The sequence below is a fragment of the Eucyclogobius newberryi genome, unplaced genomic scaffold (assembly GCF_026437365.1).
Source record: "Eucyclogobius newberryi isolate DKJ021-1_F unplaced genomic scaffold, fEucNew1.0.hap1 SCAF_15, whole genome shotgun sequence".
In the NCBI taxonomy this organism is placed as follows: Eukaryota; Metazoa; Chordata; class Actinopteri; order Gobiiformes; family Gobiidae; genus Eucyclogobius; species Eucyclogobius newberryi.
Window position 1 is genome coordinate 11168973 of NW_027315779.1, and position 22414 is coordinate 11191386.

A 22414-nucleotide genomic window follows, 5' to 3' on the forward strand; every position below is an offset into this window, starting at 1 on the left:
GATAGAGAGGACAGAGGCAGACTGGAGAGGGACAGTCTGGACAGGGTCGGACAGGACAGGGACAGACTGGACAGGGATAGACAGGAGAGGACAGGGACAGACTGGACAGGGACAGACTGGACAGGGACGGACAGGACAGGGACAGCCTGGACAGGGACAGACTGTCAGGAGCTGGACGACGCAAGGAGCTGGATGACGCGTAGAGCTGGACGACGTGTACAACTGGACGACACTAGGAGCTGGACGACGCATACAACTGGACGACACTAGGAGCTGGACGACACTGGGAGCTGGACGACATGGGGAGCTGGACGACACTAGGAGCTGGACGACACTGGGAGCTGGACGATGCGTGCAACTGGACAACAGTAGGAGCTGGACGACGCGTGGAGCTGGACGACGCGAGGAGCTGGACGACGTGTGGAGCTGGACGACACTAGGAGCTGGACGATGCGTGCAACTGGACGACAGTAGGAGCTGGACGACGCGTGGAGCTGGACGACGCGAGGAGCTGGACGACGTGTGGAGCTGGACGACACTAGGAGCTGGACGACACTAGGAGCTGGACGACGCGTGGAGCTGGACGACGCGTGGAGCTGGACGACACTAGGAGCTGGACGACACTAGGAGCTGGACGACGCGTGGAGCTGGACGACGCGTGGAGCTGGACGACACTAGGAGCTGGACGACACTAGGAGCTGGACGACGCGTGGAGCTGGACGACGTGTGGAGCTGGACGAGGCAAGGAGCTGGACGACATGTGGAGCTGGACGACGCGTGGAGCTGGACGTCGTGTGGAGCTGGACGACACTAGGAGCTGGACGACATGTGGAGCTGGACCGAAACACACCGAGGACCTGGACAAACGAGGAGCAGCAGGTAAAGCAGGTAAGTAGATGTCCAAAAACAAGGTGAGTGCACGAATCACAAGAGATCAGACCGTACAACCGAACATGACAGAGCCTGCCATGCCCCCTGCCATGCCCCCTGCCTCGCCCCTGCCACGCCCCCTACCACGCCAGAGTGTAAGCAGGTGAGTGGTTCCAGCAAACTCCGCCCAGATACACACAAGGGTGGAGAGTGCAAGAAGAACCACCAGGGGCGCGAGTCTGATTATGATGTGATTGGACCTGAGCGAGTGCATTGTTCTCCCTGTGACAGTCAAGATAAAGTGCACAGTCCGAAGAATGTTCCGGCTCCATTCAAACCTTTGTCCAGTGTAAACAAACAAAGCAGACCATTAATACAGCAGGACAGAATATAACTTTAACAAGCTACACCTTCATAATGAATTATAATGAAATGATGTTTTATTTGTTTTGGCCACCGAGGGTCCAAAGTGTGAGAAGGAACTGAGCAGAATGAAGCACTCAGAGTAAACTGTCTCTGCCTTTTGGGTGTAAACCAGTGTATGGATGACGCCGCGCCACGCCCTGCTAGTGTGCCATCCCTACTTCACAGATATGAACAGAGCAGAACCATCAAAAACGTCCCTCGCCGTAAAACTATTTCAAGCAGTATCAAAGCATGATTTAAATTCCTCACATGTTCTCCCTGATCCAGCCCTCGTATTGGTTACAGACTAATGCCGTCCATAACAGTGCCACGTCCAGCCACGCACACTGTCCCGCTGTCATGAATACCTCCTGCTTCATCCCTCAGTGTCACTTTGGGCTTTGGACGGGCACAAACTGAAGATGATCCGAGAGCGTGTCCATACGTCCAGCCTTCCCCAGTCCCTGCTCCTGTCCTTCGCTCTTGTCTCAGCTCATTTGGTTTCAGAGACTCGGTAACGTAACGAGCTTTTGAGGTTAAAGTGCGTACGAAAGCTCAGACCACACAATTATGTTTCAGATTTGACTCAACATTTTCCCTATTTGTCCCCAGTTGGAGCATTTTTTTAAATGTTTATTTTACTTCCTGGTCGGACATGGGCACAAATATGACAACGGTAGAAGTAATTCCACAGCTGTTACCTAGCAACCGTACCGTAAACAAGAGCCAAAATCCATATAAATGACACAACAGCAGCAAACAGAGACAGATCTTTAACTGGATGCCACACGACTGAATGAAAGCAAATAAAAGACCAGTAAATCGCTCCTAAATAAACCGTTAACTGCGAAGTTGCTAGCGTTATTAGCTTACCTTAGCTTGAGACGTTTCAACTGCACGCCATGTGAAATAAAACATGTCTGATGATTGTTAGTTCATGAGAATGTGCGTGTCAGACAGATTTGACCAATATTTATCACAGAAATACATTTTTGCAGAGTAGTAGCTAATGGCACCACTTTCTGAGGCTAATGCGAGCCAATCATTTCACTTTTGTTTATTGATAGTGCAAGGGACGTCATTGTGTCCTTTGCCAAGACACTTTTACCACCACAGTGTGAGCGAGTGACTGGTGACGGTCGGAGGAGATGATGGCGTCAAAAAAGGTCCCAAAAATGTCCAGAAAAAAGTGTCAAAAAGAGCCATGATTGAGCCATTGTTGTTGTTGTATTGGCAGGACATTCTTGTATATGTATATGTATATAAGTATATGTATATAAGTATATGTTTTAATCCCAATGAGCTTCTCCTGGTTAAATAAAAGTTAAATAGTAAAAAAAAAAAAAAAAATTTAACATTTGGACTTAATTTGGAAATTTGACAGACTGTGGACCAACCGGGACTTTTATTTGAATTCATCTTTTTCATGATTGTGTTTCTTTTTTTTTTTTTTTTAATTTGTTTGAATTATTATTGCTAATGTTGCTCTTTGGTTATGTTTAGTCAGTTATGTGTTTTATGTTTAAAAAAAATAAAAATATATATTTATAAAAAAAAAATGAAAAAAATAAACACAACAACATCAACAACATCAACAACAACAACATCAACAACAACAACAACAACAACAACAACAACAAACTAACTTGGACTGACTACGTTTCGGGTGTTTAATGTATTCCAAACATCTGTACTTCAACAACAAAACCGTTTTGTTGGAGCCAGTTTTGGAGCCCAGATTCTTATTTAATTTTTTTGTTTTGTTTTTCAAATGTTACTGTTTTTTCTCTGCCTAAATTGATGATGTCTCTCCTTCCGACAACCAGGTTTGACTCAGTTCTGTGACCACAAAGAAACAAAAGGAACATAGAAAACATTATTGTCATTGAAATAAACGGATAGTGAAAACAACTGGAGCTCAGCGACTGTATTTTCTATTTTATGAATGATGCAAACCAACGGCCACAACCGGTTTCATCCAAGTAAAGCCATTAAAACAGTGTCGAACGAAGGATTACAACTTATCTCCACTTCAGCGACTCATGAACCACATAAAACGAAACGGTAAAACGTTTTTTGTTTCGTTTCTCACTTGCTGCTTCTACCGCAGTGACGACGGTGCAGTACCATCTGTAGTTGAAGTATCAAAAGTAGTGACAGGAGCAGGAGTATTGCAGCAACACTGATATTATTTTATTCCACCAATTTTTGCTGCTATTTTTGTTACTTTTAATTATTTAGAATTTGACGACCTCTCTTTATTTTCTGATTTCTCACTATAATGTAATGTGTAAAGTAAATATACGCATGGCTCAGTAACGTCTGTCTGCATATGTAGTAGATTTGTGTGAAGCGACCGCAGTTGTGACGAGACAACGCAAAATACGTGGAATTGAACAGTGTCATTTGCAATGGCACTTCTCCCGTTACAGATTGATTAGCCGCATGTTTGTGAGGATTAGAGCCGCAGACCCCGAGTCTAGACCGGCTCTGGTTTCACTGGACCAGGACAAAGACCCCGTCGGACTCGGGACAATGCCGTTATTAGGACGGACGGATTACGGCGTGCAGACACGGGACGGGACGCGGCCTCATGTAAGCGAAGAGCGCCGCCGAAATGACACTGTCCCGACGAGAGCGACAAAATAAAGTCTGCTTCTTCGCTCTTCACTGTTTTCTGGTCTCCGTGGAGATGTCTTTTCGTTAGAGTCCGCGCGGAGGTTCTCGTGTTTTTCTCATCGTGAATTTGTTTGTTGGTGTAGAACCCGCGGTGAACATCGGTCATAGTTATACGTCCGTTAAGTTGCAGTTTGCGAGGACGTTTTGAAAAATAAATGTTTAAAACGACAGGAAGTAGAGCCGAATCCCTCTTTGATGTCATCAATGTGCGACGTGCCATTGACTCACACACATTTCGGAGCATTTAAATGAAAATAAAGTTGTTATGTGGCATAATTGTGTGTCAAATCACAACTGCTGTGTGATTGACATGGATTTTGGCTCTTGTTTACATTCTGGTTGCTAGGTAACAGTGTGGAATTACCTCTACCTATGTCATATTTGTGCTCACGTCCAACAAGGAAGTACAATTATAAACTTTACTGAAAAGGTCAAACTGGGGACAAATAGGAAATATCTTTAGTAAATCTGAAATATAATCGTGTTGACGGCGTTTTAGTGAAATGTGTGGTCTAATCCATCACATGGACTTTATCTCTATGACAACAAGCCACAGCGAGAATCCAGGTTTATCAAGATATTTTAGCAATTAAAACATGTTTGTCTCGAGCGCCTCCTAATTCAGGTTCTGCCATTTTATTTCATCCAACGTCGTATAGAACCCTATATATATATATATTCTATAGTTTATGTACATGGTAGATTTTAAATACAGAACGCAGAACAGAACAACACTAAAGACCAGAGTGATTATGATTTATCAAAAAAAATAAATAAAAATGCATCACTTTCCAAATTAAGCCCAAATGTGATTTATTCAATTTTTCTAAATTCAAATATGTCGGTCCAGTTCTTGATCGTCAGTGCAGTTTGTGTCGTCCAGTTGTTTGTCATGGCTTCTTCTTCCCACGGCCGAAAGTACGAGTTAGTTTTGATTAATTTTTTATTATAGTTTTTAAATTTTGTATTATTGTTTTTCATAAACGATCCATGAACAATCCATGAACACATTTTTTGTTGATGTTTTTGTCATTCAAATCAGTTGAGAAAAAGTATTACATTATTTTGGTTTGAATTAAATGTTTAAAACCAAAACAATAAAATATGCAAATAAATAAATCAGCAAATAAAATGTAAACAAATTGTGTAAAAAAAAAAATAAAATCAAAAAAATGTTTTGAATGTTGTCTATTTTATTGTGCCCTTGATTTGGAGACAATAAAAGTTGATCTGATTCTATCTTATCTTAATAAATAAATTGTCAATGCAGAGATATATTTTCATGGGCTTCGCCATTTATTCCCCATGAATTATTCACAGACACGAAGCCGTTTTCATTTTTTGACATGCTGTTAAATCTATTTTTAACCATTGGTGTCATTTGGTGATGTTTTGGCGGTCGTCCTTTTGTGTCGTCCAAAATAGTGTTCTGTGCTTCAAAAAGGTGAAAATAACAACACAAACTGGGCGTCTAACTTCACCTGTCTGAGGTTTTGCCGTCGTTGTTTTTTGGCTAACTCTCATGTGACCGTTACTGGAGCTCTCTGGGGAAACCGGTTGGAGACCCCTGATCTCCTAAAAAGTAACTCTCACAGTATTTACACATTTAAACATTATAAGTGTATTTCCGTGTTCCCTAAACCTCCCTCAGAGCGAAAGGCGATCTGAGGTGGACCTAAATTAGAGCTACAAATATACCTGCTCCTCTGAACCCCCCGAGTCAGAGATCCACCTGTAAGCCCCTAATTGTGCTGCATTGTTCCGTGGGACTTTGAACCGAGAGCGGGGCGACATGACACCTGCGACACCGGGCCCGCCGTCTCTAACGTCCCGGGTCTTCCTCCGCGGGACAAAGGAGCGGGGCTTAAGGCTTCATCGTCCTGACACCCCCAAACACCCCGGACAAAGCGGAACATTTGTGGCCCGAGCGAGAGTCCCAGACGTAGGATTTCAGCGTGCCCCGTCCTGACCCCGAGACCACCGGGTGCAGAGCTCACCTGTGCGGGCGGGTCGGGGTTAATCTGTCTCCGGGGCGACTGTCTCCAGCCGCAGAGGCAGGGCGGGGCTGAGTGGAGGTTAAGCAGAGGCGCCATCACAGTGACGACGTTCTCTCCTGTAAGAGCTCGACACACAACGTAAATGTGAACGAGGTACAGTCCCACAACAAAGAGAAAAAGTCTACAACTCTGCTAAATATTTAGTGACGGAAATCTGGTAAACACTTGTAGAAAACCAGATAAACGACAGGAGCGTTTATCACTGACACAGTTGAACTCGTTACATTTCTCTCCTTAAATAAGATGTTTCTGAGTCTTTTTGTTGGGGAAAATCATTGTAAATGCGGCAGTTGAAGTGTCCTTTATCTCCCCCCTCGGCAACACCGGAGAAACTACTGTGTTCATTCTGCTGTGTACAAAAAGCAGGTCCTTGGTTCGACTCCCCGGGCTGCGTGGGGCCTTTCTGTGTGGGGTTTGCATGTTCTCCCTGTGCCTCCTCGACCACTACAACACGTACAATAAAGGTTCATTTGAACAAAACAAAAGTGATGCCATAAAGGTGGTTCTGCCTGCACATCTGCCGCTCGGTCAGAAGGTTAGCGTTATCTGTAGAACATCTCCAGTCCAAAGCTCTCTCTTGTTGTGTCCATCTGTTTCTTCTTTTGATGACGGTGTCTCCAGGCTGGGCTTAGGCCACGCCCCAACCTTTGAAACACACACCGAAATCTATAAATGACCTTTAGTTTGAGTTTTTTAGCTTTCAACCCGGAGAGGCTCAACGGACACGAAACACTGCGCGAGGTTTGACGAACAGATGAACCTTCGCGCTTAGAACTCAACAGTGACGTGACGGAGGGAGAGCAGTGGTGAAGAGGAGGAGATGGAGAGGCTGAAGAGGCTGACGGATTCACGCTGACGCACCCACATGGTCCTGAATGCAGTTTGAAATGCACACATGCTTCAGTCCGGTGATAATCACGAGTTATTTCTGAGAGAAAGACAAACAAAGGTCCAGGGGTGGTCCAGGGGAGGTCCAGGGGTGGTCCAGGGTAGAAAAGTTTTTTAAAGTAGATCTGGACACGGTTTTAGAATCGAGGTGTTTTGACTTTCATCTAAAAGTCATTTTCAATCTGATGTAAATGGTTTGGTAAACGGAGTCCATGTCCCAGGTGCAACCGTCGATTGATTGTAAAAATATTTGTATATACATATTTTTATTATTATCATTACCATTATCATTAATATTATTGCTATTATTATTATTATTATTATTAGGCCCGAGCGCCACAAGCTGGCGAGAGGCCTATTAATCTCGTAAGGCCGTGCAAAGCACGGCTGCGAAAGTGCGCACACAGTGCGCACGAAATCGAGCGCGAAGCGCTCGCCCACTTCCAAACACTCACTAACGCACTCCTCCACTCACGCACGCCCCATGCATACTAATTAGTAGTAGGAAAATGGAACATTACCATTGTAAACGGGCAAAGCCCGTGCAAAAGTGCACACTAAACGAGCACTTTACATTGCCTTTATAAAGCACTCATTTGCGCCAAGTAGCTCACGAATACGTTCCCCATCTCTTGCATGTTCCGTGCATATAAGCATGTAATGCAAAAATTTAACATTATTACTGTAGAGGGCCAAAAACACAAAGTGGGCGGAGCCCACTCAAAATTAACGAAAGTACCCGTCAGTGACCAGGGACCCACACCATGATATTTGAAAAATGGGAAACATTGTTTTCGCATCGGAATATTATTCTTTCTTCTTCTTCTTTCTTCTCGGGACCAACCCCCCTATTTTTCACCCAGTGAACATTGACGAAAAGTCACAAAAATTTGCACACCTCTAAAAATCGTGCCTCTCTACATTCTGGCTATTTCCATTTTCTAAAATTTTAAAAATTGGCGCGTCAGCGCCCCCAAATGTACCAAAAATGCATTGAGAGATAGGAAATGACCCAAAAAAAATCAAACTTTAGCTAGAATTTCAGAAATCTCCCAAATTTAACATTTCTGCCGTCCGAATTGCGTCAAATTAGAATCAGTTGTTAAACTCTTTGCCCCAAACCTACTTGGAGTGAAATAAATTAATTTGGCGCCACAGCGCCCCCTACAGATTTTATATGGAGGTTAAATGTTTAGTTTTGCGAAATTATATAAAATTTGACACACAACTCAATTTCAGCATCCCCATCAAAAAAGTCAATGAGACCCATGTCATAATTGTTATGGCTTTGCCGTAGCGATGACCAAAACCTCCCACGTTATTCCAATGGGGAAATCGCCAGAACTTTCTTTACTTTCACAAACTCCTCCCCCTCAGGGCGTTAGCCCTATTAACCTGAAATTTGGTGAGACTCATCTTCAGGGGTGGACCATCAAAAGGTATTTTTATTCAAAGAGTCACGGTGTCTGTGCGGCAAAGCCGCACATTTTGCCAAGAATTCAAAATAAAATTGCTTTTTGATGGTAAAACAAAGGGGAGAAGATGTGACAGCGTCACAGATTCAGTAGTAGGCGTAATAAAAGGACAATTGGGGCGCGTTAGCGCCCCAATTGTCCCACATTTGGGGCCACATTGTAAAAGCAGCTCTGTATTTGTCTGCATCTAATTAAAGACCATTTTAATCTCTGCAGAACCAGAAGTGCGCCGTTAGCATGCTAGTTGTTGTTAGCATGCTAGTTGTCGTTAGCTTTACTCTGCGTAAAGTTGTGAAAAGCTTCTAAACTCATCCCAGTGAATGATTGGTATGACATAATGCAGTCGCTAAGTGAACGGCAACATGTTTAATAATGTAAACATTCGGAGCAGAACCTTCAAGGCTCGTCTTATGCTTTATAATCATTTCACAGAACCATATCTGCAACGCTTCAGGCCTTTGTTATAACACCATAGTTACCACAGACACAACAGCTCTAATGTCACCTCATACACTCAAGCACTTCATGCTTTATTCTTCTCCCAATGGAATCGATGAGAGAAAAACTCCTGTGTCCATTTTATATTCATTTTAAAACTTGAGCCTTTTTATAGGACAAAAGTTCTGCTGCCAAACTAACTGTTGCCGTGTTGTTATGATGGAGACGATCCAGCAGTTGAGCTGATTGTTGTCAAATTGTCGTGATTTTTCTTTTTTAGGACTGTTTTACAAAAGGAATAGATTTACAACTAACCACGCCCACTAAACGCCCATTGAAAAGTTGAATTCCATCAGTAACAGACGCCGTTTGAGTGGAAATACAATAAAGCAGAAGTTTGATTGTCACCTCGAAGCAGGTGGACCGTAGCCAAATTGAGCAATGGATCAGACTCTTTATGACGGGTTTATGCAATTACATGTTTACGATTATGTGCCGAAGCGACGATGTACTCTACGACTTCCTCCCTCGCCGAGACCTTCCGTCCGAGCCTCGTGTTTACGCTGCAGCGGTCAGAGTGCAGCGCTCGGAGACGGCGTCCGGGGCCCAGCGCCGCCGAGTGAAGATGAAACGCTGTGGGTGAATAAAGGAGAGAGAGAGCACTCAGGGAGTCCCACACGTAAACTAACGTGACCCCCATCCATTCAGTCCTATTTCCTCACGTCCCGGGACTGTCCACCGCGCCAAACATTACGAAATATATGAGACACTTAAAGGGCTCAACACTCGGCGAAAGATGGAAGGGTTCAGTCAAAACATCAGCCACCGACAAGAAGCATCAGTGGAATGTTAAAAAAAAAAAAGACGCTAATATCCTTCGTTTGAGCCCCAGTTAATAATTTATACATTTCACCAATACATTTTCCATTTTGTTTTTTTAAATTATAATATTGATCAATAGTAACTCTTTCTCTGAAGCGTGCAGTGAATAAAATATATTAAATGAGTTGTGTCAAAAGAGGTCTACGTGGTGCTGCTGAACTCTACGTATATCAGTTTAAAAATAAATTACAAAAAACATAATAGTTACTGAGGAAGTTAGGTTAAAGTCCCTGTAGGAAATTTGAGCCTCATCCTTCCATATCTTCAGTGACAGATATTAAAGGGGACATATTGTGCAATTGCTGTTGGAATTCATGTGCAATTCATGTGCAATTACTGTGAAGTTCATGTGCAATCTATGTGCTGTCATGACACATATTCATGTGCAATTACTGTCGGGATCACATGCAATGGTATTTATTTATTTATTTGTCTATGGGAGTTTTTATTTATTTATAGGAGATCTTCTACTGAAAGTGTTTTTCAGACTTCCTATAAGTGATCTGTTCTTCTGTATCTACCTCTGTATCTACCTGCGTTGCACCAATGAAATTTCCCCATGTGGGACAATAAAGGAATATCTTATCTTATCTTATTCTGCTAAATCCACTTTAATGAGCTTTTAAAACAGCGTTTCCTCATCTTTAGTTTACTCAAAGTTGTTTTTGGACTGAGAACTGTGTGTTTGACTAAATCCTGTTTTGTCCCTCAACTGAGGCTCGAGTGCTCAGAAAATCCCGGTTTTCACCTACCACATATCCCCGCCCATATCCCTGTACTTAGTTGTGATTATTTGAAAAAGGAAGGCTCCGAAGGATTCTTAAACGTGAAATGTCTGCTGCTTGTTGTCACTATGAGGAGGCGGAGTCTATCAGAAAGTCAATGTACCTGTTTATTGTTTATCTGTAACATTTTTTATAACAAGTAGCATTTGACAAGATTTAATTATTACAAGGCCTTTTATCTTTGCAATTTCGCTTTCACACTTCACTACACTGCGCGTTGCTCGGTTTGAAGTACACAGAGATCTCATGCGTACTTTAAACCCGGCGTACTTTTAAACCTTAAGACGGTAAAGGAAGAGGAAGACAGTGGTTCAGCCCAAAGACAAGACGCCCACAGAAAACCAGAGCACTGCAGACTGTCCAATCCAGTGAAGAACGAGCGACACAAAAGACTGCATCAACACAGAAGGCACTAGAACTCTGGACTGCAGTCGGTCGTGCATCTTCATCTTAAAGCCACAAAGCACTCGTTAGAAGACGGTGAGGAGAAGATTTTACCCGGGAGAAGAGATGATTCGAAAGAGGAGTTAAGGAGGCAGTTTTGGTGAAAAAATAGTATTCTTCTTTGAACAGATTAAGGTATAATTTTCCATGTGTTTACAGTAGTGTGCGCTCACCTCGGACAAGTGAGACACACGCCAACCAAATGCTAATCTGGGTTTAACAGGTGATGAAAAGGCACGTCAGATTACAATGAGATGGTCATTTAGTTATTAGGCCCGAGCGCCACAAGCTGGCGAGAGGCCTATTAATCTCGTAAGGCCGTGCGAAGCACGGCTGCGAAAGTGCGCACGTAGTGCGCATGAAATCGAGCGCGAAGCGCTCGCCCACTTCCAAACACTCACTAACGCACTCCTTCACTCACGCACGCCCCGTGCATACTAATTAGTAGTAGGAAAATGGAACATTACCGTTGTAAACGGGCGAAGCCCGTGCAAAAGTGCGCACTAAACGAGCACTTTACATTGCCCTAAGTAGCTCACGAATACGTTCCCCATCTCTTGCATGTTCCGTGCATATAAGCATGTAATGCAAAAATTGAACATTATTACTGTATAGAGGGCCAAAAACACAAAGTGGGCGGAGCCCACTCAAAATTAACGAAAGTACCCGTCAGTGACCAGGGACCCACACCATGAGGTAGGAAAGCGCGAGCGCTTTCCGAAAATGTATAGTTTATGATATTTGAAAAATGGGAAACATTGTTTTCGCATCGGAATATTCTTCTTCTTCTTCTTCTTCTCGGGACCAACCCCCCTATTTTTCACCCAGTGAACATTGACGAAAAGTCACAAAAATTTGCACGCCTCTAAAAATCGTGCCTCTCTACATTCTGGCTATTTCCTTTTTCTAAAATAAAAAAAATTGGCGCGTCAGCGCCCCCAAATGTACCAAAAATGCATTGAGAGATGGGAAATGACCCAAAAAAAATATGATCGTAGAATCATGAAATTTGGCGCAGAGGTAGATGGTGACAAGAGAAGTAAAAAATATTATTACGGCAACGCCGTCCGCCCAACCAAATGTCGGCCATATTGCTTCAAAAATGGCTAAACATGACTTCGGAGTTTTTCCAAACGTCGTACTTTTACGAACTCCTCCCAGGGCGTTGGCCCTAAAAAGCTGAAATTTGGTGAAAATGCTACTGAGGAGTGGGACATCAAAAGTTATCCAAATTACATTGATACCTCTCACGGTCTCTGTGCGGCGAAGCCGCAAACTGTAGCTAGAATTTCAGAAATCTCCCATATTTAAAATTTCTGCCGTTTGCGCAGATAAAGTCCGAATTGCGTCAAATTAGAATCAGTTGTTAAACTCTTTGCCCTAAACCTACTTGAAGTGAAATAAATTCATTTGGCGCCACAGCGCCCCCTACAGATTTTATATGGAGGTTAAATGTTTAGTTTTGCGAAATTATATGAAATTTGACACACAACTCAATTTTAGCATCCCCATCAAAAAAGTCAATGAGACCCATGTCATAATTGTTATGGCGTTGCCGTAACGATGACCGAAACCTTTCATGTTATTCCAATGGGGAAATCGCCAGAACATGTTTACACTTTAGACTTTCACAAACTCCTCTTAGGGCGTTATACATATTAACCTGAAATTTGGTGAGACTCATCTTCAGGACCATCAAAAGTTATCCACATTTTCATTCAAAGAGTCACGGTGTCTGTGCGGCAAAGCCGCACATCTTGCCAAGAATTCAAAATAAAATAGCTTTTTGATGTAAAACAAAGGGGAGAAGATGTGACAGCGTCACAGATTCAGCAGTAGGCGTAATAAAAGGACAATTGGGGCGCGTTAGCGCCCCCTCCTCTTGCGGCGTGGCGGCGGTGTGGCGGCGGCGTGGCGAGGGCCGATCATTGCCGCTTGCGGCTATATTTTCTTTTTACTTTCCCTAGACCTTTTATTTCAATCATTGTAAACACATGTGGAGTACAAATCTCATTAAGTCAGATTCTAATATAAATTCACTCTTACAACAAAGCAACTTCTCGCTTCGATGCAAATCCAAGGTCTGTAAAATTCATTGTCTGTAAAGTCTATTAATTCTATATTTTAGGACACAAGAGCCTAAAATATAATCGACAACAAAGGAAATAAATATTTTTGGGGGGGATTTGGTGGAAGGTACTGAGTTTTTTGTGAACCACGTGCTGAGGAGAAATTTTGTTCATCTTGTTCATGGTCGATTTGTGAAGGTGCAGCCGCATCTTCAGCGGTTGGCTTAGCGCTCGATGCGTTTTCAATCCCGTCTGGTGAATCGCAGCCGGCCTGACACAATTTACAGGACCCTTTTGTGTTGATCATTTGGAAAAGCTAGGCCGCACTGAACTTTGTTTGCGAGTTTGAGGGACGTCAAACTTCCATCGGTGGAACCTTCAACGCTCGATTACGAGTTGACTCCTATTTTCCGACTCAACAGCCGCTCGGACTAAGCGCTTCTGTTTGCCTTTGCCACTAGCTTCTGTGAGTCTATCTTCATTTGAGATCTCTCTTCAACATGTTTGTAACTGTGTTTGGCCCGAGCTTGAGACGTCAATAAATCCCCCGTTTCATCACATTTCCGAGTTGGAATATATTAGTTCTCGTTGAGCGACATCTATTTGTGGCGCAAATGTTGAATCTTTCTCTATTTTCCTGCTTTGTGTCCTTCAGTTGAAAAGAATGTAAAAAAACAAAAACAAGCAGAAATCATACTTTTTTATTTACCTAGTTATTATCAGTTTAATTAAAAAGTAACATTTTGAGATTAAAACCGATACATCTAATGCTCAAATTTAACTTAACAACAATCTCTAAAACGATATTGTCCCATCTTCTTTTCTTTAAGTGTCTAAAACCTTCAGTGTATTTTGTAAAAGTGCAATGAATAAATCAAATACAAGTGGTCAAATCTATATAATTTTTAGTTTTCAAAGTCTAGATTACCAACTGTTTCTGAACAATCAATCAGTTTCATTTTGATTGCGCAGCTAAAATCAAACACCCGTGAGATTCATGCTTGAACTATTCTTTTCCTTAATTGAACACTAGAACATCTTTATCTATGTATTTATTAAACATTTGTAAAAGGAGCGTGCCGTTTAACCTACACATGTTGAGATTTCCGAAAGGACGTGGCCCAAACATGTCCGGCCCTCATCTCAAGTGGAGACATACCGTGCACTTTGGTTCTTTCTTGCCCCTCAGACGGCGGTGCCCCTATAATCACCCAACAGCAGAGCAATCTGAATGGGAAATTGCACTGTTTGTAATTAATGCTCAATTAAAGTTGACATGGCCGCCCCCAAATCCCCTCTAAGGTCCGGGATTAGGCCGCACAGCTGGTCCACATTGGTCCGGGATGGGCCCTGTTCTAGAGTTACCCACTTGAGGTACGCGGCCTTCCTCAACGATCGCATTTATGAGATTTGTTCCGTCCATTCTGGCCCTGTATGGACCCGCGCAGTTTGATTACAGCGGGCTAACGGCTGACACGTATAATCCCGTACGCAGAGGCCCATCGACTCGTATTGACTTCACATGTCTGGCGAAAAAGGATCGGGTTGTGCCGCCGGTGGCCGCGGCCCGACGCGAGGCGCACGAGGGCCGGATGACGGAGGGTGGGCGGATCTCCGTGGTCGACGCTCGGCTCCGTCCCGCCTTTGTTTGCCATGGCATTAACTCCGCAAACATGCACCGGTCATTAAAGATGAGGACATGTCATCAACGTCGGCTGCAGCGCTTGCAAACACAACACTATTTCGACATTTACTTACAAATGGAGACATGTTATTAAAGCGCCCCCTACAGGTCGGACGACTCATTGAACTAAAATGCAGTTGAGATGAATACATTTGGAATTTAGTTAAAAATTATAAACATGTTATACCAGAAAAGCACATTTTTTAGGTTTATAATTTCACTTCCTGTTTGTAATTTATGACATCACAGTAGGAAATTACCCAGCAAACACTCATCTAATGTCACAGTTTGTTTTATTTGACGAATAAAAATATATGAGAGCAACTTTATTTTGTTGAATTAATCTTTAGAGAGTCAAAAAAGTTTATTTTTGTAAATTCTGCGCAAACTTTGAGTGTCTCTGGTGTGATGTCACTCACTTCCTGTCATTTTCTACAGATTTTTCAATGTTTTCTCCACAATTACCTGCTCGATCGGTGTAAAACTATAATTTATACGTTCAACAGGTAAAAACAGACTCTGGGACAATTTATCGTTTTGTAAGACAGTGTGATACGTATCATATCGGAAACCATGTATCACAATACTTTAACATCTTATTGCTTTCACAATTAAAGTGACGTGAATTCTGCAGGAGGCGATGCAAACTTCACATGTAACTTACCCATAAACACATAAAACCACATGTCAGTGTCGGTGTCGATTGGTTAAACAAGGGAAGAAAGTGTGTACAACAACCCCAGCCATCAATGTTCCTGTGTACTTTTACCAATGACAGACTGAGTTACAGTTGGTTGACTTGACTTAGAAAATCTATTTTAAATGATTGGTATTTAGTGCAGTGCTTCTCAAACTTAATACTGTACCACCAAAGAATACATTTGTCTTTCCGAGTGCCACCGGATCTGACTCAGATCTACAACTGGACTAATTCAGGGCTAAACTGGACTAATTCAGGGCTAAACTGGACTAATTCAGGGCTAAACTGGACTAATTCAGGGCTAAACTGGGGCTGACCAGGTCTTAATGAGGAATACACCAGAGCCACAGTCGCTTTAACCAGGAAATGACTCGAGAAAGTGTCCGCGCACCGCCAAAAGTAACCTGACATGTACCACAGCTTGAGAAACGCTGCTTTAGTGCACCGGATTGAAATGCAAATCAACTTTTACTGTGGGTTAAGAATGACAATCCTTAACATGGAATCACAATAAAACATGTAAATTGAAATTGACTGTATTGCGCCGGGTCCTAATGTCCATCCATCGAAATGTTAGTTGTACTGCATATTTTACACACTAAACGGTCTCTAAGGTGCTGTAATATACAAATGTTATAAAAGTCGACAGAAATACTTTTTGAACAAATAGAAACTACTTAAATCCATCAGAACAATAAAACAACGAAGCAATACAGCAGATAAATAAAATAACCCTGTCTTTTCACACATTTGCGGTGGCATTTGTGGCACAGTTCACCTTCCCCCTATCCCCGCCCACTCTGTACTAACTTGTGTGTGTTTTGTTGTTAGTTTTAGTCACACTCTGTGCTTTTTATCTAAATTGTCAATGTTTATTTATCACTATTAACAATCAAATCTGCTTTCTACAGTGAAATGCGGCTGTAACGTTCTGTATTTTTGAAGCCAATTGACCGGTTTCTGTCAAATCTTCTTTTCCGTTGAACAAAATGCAAAAGAACCATATACACCTTTTATAGTTTCACACTTTCCTGACAAATGCACAAAACATATGCTTTGATTTCTGTGATACACGAGCCTCACCCGTGACATTTGCAGCCACGTTCTGGATGGAAACAACGTCGTACTCGTGTTTCCCTCGGGATCGTCCGAACGAAACATTAACGATAACATGAAATCAACCGTTTTACACCCACAACATCTTCTTTTTGCGTCAGTTTGAGCGCCGTGTCCTCTGAGCAAACTCGCATTTCTTTTTCCGATAGTTGCTCATGGTTTGTTTGTCCCGGGCCGTTTAATAGTGTTGACTTTGAGTGAATGTTTACCTCCAAAAATGTCACTTATCAGCAACACTAAAGGAAACGCTCGGGAAAATCCATACCGACCCGCGCTGTTTGGAAATCACATTGATCGTTTGACGTCCGAGCCTCTAATTGCGGGACGTTCGGCGATTGTGAGCGCGGTCGCCGGCGAAAAGGGCCCGGGCTCGGTGGGTCAAGCGGAGGTCGCCGGGGGGGGGTAGAGGTTTACGCTCCGCACCGTTTCCGTTACAGATTAGTCCAAGTCTCCCGGAAATCCAGGCGTTTCGCGGGGCGTGTTGAAATGTTGACTCGTCGTTGGCAGGCGATGCAGCGCTCTCTCGTCGCCAGGTGCGTCTTCTGTTTGCGCGGCGATGACACTCGGCGTGTTCGGCTGTCAAGGGCCAAACAACAAACCCGGCTTTCTCTGAACCAACAGGGCCGCGGCGACGGATGCGAACGCTGTCGCAACGTCCCAACATGAATAACTGGAACTATTTTGAATCTAGGTATCAGTAGCTTTCCCAATGATATTATCGACTATTGATGGTGTTTTGTTGGTTTCTAGATGTTTTATTTTTTATTTTAGGTTCTAGAGAACAGGTGGGTTTTAGTCTATCCAGGGAAGTTCATTTTAAGGGACAAAATCAGACTACTGCGCACCGTCTGCGACTAATAATAACATTTCATTCATCACAAACCCTGAATGAAGAGTCTAACATAGTGGTTTCTTGTACTCTTTTATAATAATACAAACTTAAATACAGAGAAGAACAAGACAACGTGACAAAACAGAAACAGCAGTGAAGTCGGCTTGTCCCCTTTTGTACTTGTCCCATTTGTCCCAATGACTCGCACTTTTGTATTTCGATGTCAAAACTGTGTGTGAAGATCAGTCTTTTCATTTAATAAATAACAATATCAACAACAGGTACAAAGTTCTTTCCAGAGCAAAACAAAACAGAGCCAAGCAATAAAATGTCACAAATAGAGCAATAAATCAAAACCTGACCAAAATGCTACAAAAAAGATCCATGTGAATAAAAATGTTTTCAAAAGTGCTAAGAACTCGTCGTAGCTTTGGAGCTAATGACTTCCACGGAGAAGACACACCAGCCCTGGGTCCTACAGGCATGAGAGGGGCCTCCTCACTGGACCGGAGCCTCTTCACTGGACTGGAGCCTCCTCACTGGACCGGAGCCTCTTCACTGGACTGGAGCCTCCTCACTGGACCGGAGCCTCCTCACTGGACCGGAGCCTCCTCACTGGACCGGAGCCTCTTCACTGGACCGGAGCCTCCTCACTGGACCGGAGCCTCCTCACTGGACCGGAGCCTCCTCACTGGACCGGAGCCTCTTCACTGGACCGGAGCCTCTTCACTGGACCGGAGCCTCCTCACGGGACAGGGGTCTCCTCACTGGACCGGAGGCTCCTCACTGGACCGGAGCCTCTTCACTGGACCGGAGCCTCTTCACTGGACTGGAGCCTCCTCACTGGACCGGAGCCTCCTCACTGGACCGGAGCCTCCTCACTGGACCGGAGCCTCCTCACTGGACCGGAGCCTCCTCACTGGACCGGAGCCTCCTCACTGGACCGGAGCCTCCTCACTGGACCGGAGCCTCCTCACTGGACCGGAGCCTCCTCACTGGACAGGGGTCTCCTCACTGGACCGGAGCCTCCTCAGCCTCCTCACTGGACCGGAGCCTCCTCAGTGGACCGGAGCCTCCTCACTGGACCGGAGCCTCTTCACTGGACCGGAGCCTCTTCACTGGACCGGAGCCTCCTCACTGGACCGGAGCCTCCTCACTGGACCGGAGCCTCCTCACTGGACAGGGGTCTCCTCACTGGACCGGAGCCTCCTCAGCCTCCTCACTGGACCGGAGCCTCCTCAGTGGACAGGAGCCTCCTCACTGGACCGGAGCCTCCTCACTGGACCGGAGCCTCCTCACTGGACCGGAGCCTCCTCACTGGACAGGGGTCTCCTCACTGGACCGGAGCCTCCTCACTGGACCGGAGCCTCCTCACTGGACAGGGGTCTCCTCACTGGACCGGAGCCTCCTCAGCCTCCTCACGGACCGGAGCCTCCTCACTGGACCGGAGCCTCCTCACTGGACAGGGGTCTCCTCAGTGGACAGGAGCCTCCTCACTGGACCGGAGCCTCCTCACTGGACCGGAGCCTCCTCACTGGACCGGAGCCTCCTCACTGGACAGGGGTCTCCTCACTGGACCGGAGCCTCCTCACTGGACCGGAGCCTCCTCACTGGACAGGGGTCTCCTCACTGGACCGGAGCCTCCTCAGCCTCCTCACGGACCGGAGCCTCCTCACTGGACCGGAGCCTCCTCACTGGACCGGAGCCTCCTCACTGGACCGGAGCCCCTTAAACAGCAGTTAAAGCTTTGAATGTTAAAAGAAAGAATAAAATAAATACGTTGCTTGACTGCGAAGGGCAAACGTCCCCGACTGCTGCATTTTGGACACGATGACGTAGAGTCCAGTATAAATGTCCAAACACGACATGTATGACCAACACGACAGTCTCAAAACAAGATCGTGATGCTCTTTGACGTGCCGTGATGCATTTTTCCAACAGAATTCTTTCCAAACATGAGATTTTGAGGATTGGGATGTGCTTACATGTTCCCATTCTTCGTCAGTAATAACAAAACATCCTTCTTTTTCCTCATTTACTTTTGATGTACCAACTTGAATTGCTGTCAAGATAAATCACACTTTTATTCATACAGTTTTGAAATTATTCCTCTGGAGAGGTTTGAATCGTATACTTTAAGATAAATGTTGTTTTATTTACCAAACTCGATCGTATCCCACCTAAATGATTGTATTCCACGCTGGACTCTTACCAACAAAACTTTCAAACGCACTGAAGTTTTTAGGTTTATTTCTGTGACGCGCGTTAAAACAAGTCGTCTACTGTGTCGTTTAGGACAGAATCAAACGTCTCTCACTTCGGATCGACCGCGTTTTTATGCTTCGCTCATTGATTCTGCAAAAATCCACGCCATGTTTTTCTGTCCCTGTGATTGGCTAATCCATCTGTCAATCACACCCACCTGAACGCACTGACCAGACTGACATCCATCTGTGTAAAGTACCATTCTAGAGCAGTATGTAGTGAAGTAAAGAGTATCCCCTGTAAAATGTACTTTCAATTATACTTAAAGGGGCTGTACCCGATTTTGAGCATGTAAGAAAGTAAATCTGTTTCGACCCGGTAATATATATGGTAAAAGTATCTATTCAAGTGAGACTTTTCTGTATCTAATTATTCCCCTTAAGATGGCCTCCAGAGACAATAAGTTCTGCACAACCTAAAAAGTATTTTTCAGGCCCAGGGAATCTACATTATAGCATATTTTAGCAGCGATACTTTTCCCTCGTTCTCCATTTAAAAGAATGGAGTTCTCGCTCGACCGGAAGTGCGATTACAACAGAAGAGCTGTGGCGAAAAGCGGCTAAAGTGGGCGGGGCGGACTTAGGCCCATGGAGCGTTTTATTCCCCTTGAAACAGGAAGTGTGCAGTTAGCATGCTAATGTTCGTTATCTTCACCATCTGCTTTTAAACTCAGCGCGGTGAATATATCTCAGAATGAAGAGGTGGAGCCACTGCAAATACTTTCACATGAACATGTTCTGTTTTACCTTTGTACTTTAGTTACTTTTCCACCTCTGCTCCTTTTACACATAAGAAATAAGACACTTGTTCTGTGGAAGTGGCCAAACCTTACTGCATTATTCTTTATTCTTTCTCTACTGATTGAAGATTTGAAGCTGAGGAAACCAACGTTTACATTTGAAGCAGCTCTTTGTGACAAAATCAGACGCCCGCTCGCTGTCTGCATCTAATAATCGGACGTTTTATCGATCGCAAACGCAGAGTGAAGCGTCTGGTGCGTCGCCGCGTTTGTTTCCTCGAGCCGCGCGGGTTCAGAGTCTGTGAAACCTGTCAGACTCCAGACTGAAATGTGTTACAACTTAAATACTCTCTTTGTGCCGTCGTCCTCGTGTTACCGCGGCGACCCTGCGGGCGTGGTCTCGTGGTGGGACGGGGTTTGTGGGTCGGAGCACAAAGCGGTGCAAAAGTGTCAATAGCGCAAAAAACTAAACACATCGCAATATCCACATCGGTCTTCTATCGATCAGAAATGTGCGTTTTCCTAAAAAAGGCTGATTTTATTTGTGATTTTCCTTGTGCTAAACTATACACTTGTTTGAGCAAGTGTCAATACTAAAAAAATCACACAAACAGGACAAAGTTTGACCTTTTCAGATCAGTTTAAGAATGATCTTTGAATCAGCTCAATCGGGATTTCAATAAATAAAGTGCAATTCTTTTTTTTTGTGTGGAACATGTAAGTTGTTTGTCAAAAGAAATTATTAAATAATAATGATAATAAATAAATAATAAATAAAATAATGAATAATAAATAATAATAATAATAGTAATAATAGAAGCAGAGCTGGGCAGGACCATAGAGAAGTTAGGATGAGTAAAAAAATAAAATTAGCAGGTAATGAGTTGGTGTCCAAAGGAAGGCGGAGGTAACTCATATGGTAAAAAGTAGGAGTCCCATTTTGTCCATTTTCAAGTTGAGTCTGGAGGTTATTTTTCCATGGTGCGTGTGTCGGTTATGATGTCCGTCCGGTCCTTAATCATCGGAGCAGTTTGTGTCGTCCATTTTCTTGTGATTGCCTTCTTGCCGGCGGCCAATAGTATGTTCCAGAGATATCCATCCATTATGTCCATGGCCAGAGTTTTGAGGCCTAAATACATTGTTCTAAAATTGAGCAGAATAGCAGTGTTGAAAATATTCTGTCTTGCCTTGTTAATTTGTGCCCATATTTCTGTGCCACACGACATGGTAATGATCTGTCTCCCGGTAACCGCAGGCCAGTGCACGGCTTTAGAGCAGCCAATCAAAGCGCTCCTGTCTGCGCTTACTTCCTGGTTGACAAGAAATAGAATACTTTATTATTATTAGCCTCAGACACCGTGCAAAGTGCCCATTTTACACACAAACTTTTCTTGTTCAACCTTGAGCAAAGGCTGCTGCGAACGTCTTTATTGAAAGTGTTTTCTGGTCCGTCTCGTGGAAAGGTTTGGAACACGTTTGAGAAAGACTGTGGCGTCCAAACTGTTGGTCCCAAAGCTGCTCGTCCTGGAAGAGAACAGCAATCGATTCTCTCTGACTTTGTCCTCTTCCGTTTAAGAAAGGTCCACGTTCTCTTTCGACCCACAAGCAACAGCGTTCCTGAAACTACTTAATCCATACTTTTACTTTTACAATGTTTAGTGTCTGAATCTGCTGCAAACCCATTTCCCCACAGGGAAGAGTAAAGTCTTCTGTCTAATAGAGAAAATTAACAGGCATATCACAAGGCACAATAATTTCTATTGCTGTGCAGCTCGAGAAAGAGATGTTTTAGTGTGCAAAAGGAAGAAACGTTTAGATATCAATTTGAAACTTAGTTTTCATCATGTTTTCATATAGAAATAAGGCATTTTATGTGCAAAACTTCATTTTTACAACACGTTTATAACTGAAAAATGTATGGAATCAAGCTTAAATGTCTCATATTCGATCCTATTCCGTTTTTGAGGAAGCTAGATTTGAATGAAAGTTGGTGAAAAATATAATAATAATGGATCAAACTTTGAATTTGATATCAACAAATCCTTTAGTAAGAGCCTTCAACATCTTGTGAAGTTTGGTGTGGGCG